Below are 2,548 nucleotides of genomic sequence, written 5' to 3'. Positions count from 1 at the left end.
AAACTGACTGTGCATTATCTACTTCTGAATTGAATTTGCTACAATATATTGTTTCCATTGAAGTAGTTAAAGAAAATCTGGCCTCACAAAGACTTAGGTAGAAAAGGGAGGAACATTTTAATAACTTTTTTAGGTAATTGTGGCTATGCTTCTTTGATACTACACTGAAATTTAAAAATGGTAGTGTCTTTTTTAAAAATACATACACATGCTAGTTTATGATATAATTTTCCTCTCTATTGGCTGGTTATATCCATCCATTTATGATTCTTTCAGGGTTAGCCTAGAGCTAGAGCAGGCATCCTTAAATTAGTGTTTCCCACACAACACATTTTCACCCATTTCCCAGACAGTGCAAAGATCTTAGAACATTCTAACTCCATCTACCCTCTTCCTGATTCATGTACTATTGTGTCCTATATTTTAATTTTCTCTCTGTATCTTAAACATTAGTTGTATGGTTTTATACAACCAAGATTCATTTGCATTTATCCATATTTCCCTGCAAGGAGATCCAACCAGTCCATTCTGAAGGAGATCAGCCCTGGGATTTCTTTGGAAGGAATGATGCTGAAGCTGAAACTCCAGTACTCTGGCCACCTCATGCGAAGAGTTGACTCATTGGAAAAGACTCTGATGCTGGGAGGGATTGGGGGCAGGAGGAGAAGGGGACAACAGAGGATGAGATGGCTGGATGTCATCACTGACTCCATGAACATGAGTCTGAGTGAACTCCAGGAGATGGTGATGGACAGGGAGGCTTGGCGTGCTGCAATTCATGGGGTCGCAAAGAGTCAGACACGACTGAGTGACTGAACTGAACTGACTGATTGTCCTTCTTTCCTTCCTAAATATCCAAGATTCCATCTGGGACCACTTTCCTTCTGCCTGAAGCTTCCCCTTGTGTTTATTTTTATATTTGAACCATTCAAATGGTTCAAAATTCAAAAGAAGATGAGTGTTCTATGATAGATGTCTCTCTCTCCCATATTTGCCCTTAGCCCCAAACTGTATATTTCTATGTGTACACAGAACAATACTTGAAAGGATACACACCAAATTGAGAGGAGTGGCTTGTCCATGTGGTCTGAAACATCTGTGATGATAATATATCAATACAAAAACGATAGTTTCATTAAAGGTCATTGCAAGTGTGAAACCTAAAACCATATCTGTGGGGACTTCCCTGGCAGTCTAGTGGTTAATACTTCACCTTCCAATGTAGGGGGTGTGGGTTCGACCCCTGGTCAGGGAACTAAGATCCCATGTGCCTTACAGCCAAAAAACCAAAACATAAAACAAGAAATATTGTAACAAATTCAATAGACTTTAAAACATGGTCCCCATCAAAAGAAAAAAATCTTTAAAAAATAAAATAAAACCAGATCAATGAACTTTTCACACTCTGTTACATTAAAATCCATTGGTCTATGCTGAGTTTTGAATGGGTCTTTTATTCATTCATGTTTTTACATCATGGATTTGTCATTGGAAAAGTATCAGTTCAACTGAGTTTTGCAGATCTTCTAATGTTGACCCATCTCCTTACACAATATCCCCAAATCACATTCTTTAATATCACCACCAATCACATCAGGAGCCTTGAAACACTGGGAGCTAATAAGCTCACGGTAGAGAATATGACTTTCCAAAACTCCGAGTTTTGCTTTAAAATTCAAATATTATCATCATCAACAACAAAACCATCACTTGTTTTCCTTGAAACGGCAAGCTCACTCCTTTCATTTTTATGGAAATGTCTGCCAAATACCAAGTCTGAATAACCGTAGTTTGCCAGTCATTCTTTTCAGGTAAGATGGTAATCCATGAAAAAAGCAGCTGGCTCAGCTCATGGCTCAATCACATGAGTATTTTTCCTGAGACAATCACAGTATTTTGTTACACAGTTGAAAGTACTTTACGTACAATAGAAGTGCTTCACGCACCTTCCAGAAACAAATTTCAAGGCCAGATGAAATGTGCTTAGCCAAGGAAAACACCTGTGAAGGCAAATGGGGAGGGAGTTGGAGAAGTAAGGAAATCCTTTGACCATGATGCTAGTCTAACCGCAGGGGAAGAGGAAGGAAAGCAAAAAGGATCAGGTCAGATAAATCTTGGACTGCGGTATAGTTCAACAAAAGTTCAACCAGGCCAGTGGGGCGTCCTCAAGCCCAAATCACCCAAGACAGGAGTCCCACGTTTCTCAAGAATGAACCTGCATTAGTACTTCCCTCTTGGTCAACCATCGGCTGGGAGCAGACAGAGAGAAGCAAGGCCTTGGCACAGCATGGAGGTAGGCCCAAAGGACAGCAGATGCTCCCTCCCCCAGCTGATCTGAGTGGCACATTTTTACAGCCACCACGTGGCTCTGCTCAGTTGCGTGCAACTCTGTGAGACCCCATGGACTGTAGCCTGGCAGGCTCCACTGTCCATGGAATTCTCCAGGCAAGAATACTGGAGTGGGTTGCCATTTCCTCCTCCAGGGGATCTTCCTGACCCAGGGATCAAACCCATTTCTGCTGCATCTCCTGCATTGGCAAGCAGATTC

Source organism: Ovis canadensis, chromosome 22 (genome assembly GCF_042477335.2).
Source record: "Ovis canadensis isolate MfBH-ARS-UI-01 breed Bighorn chromosome 22, ARS-UI_OviCan_v2, whole genome shotgun sequence".
Taxonomy (NCBI): domain Eukaryota; kingdom Metazoa; phylum Chordata; class Mammalia; order Artiodactyla; family Bovidae; genus Ovis; species Ovis canadensis.
The sequence above is the reverse complement of the archived record's forward strand: the minus strand, read 5'-3'. Positions refer to the sequence as shown.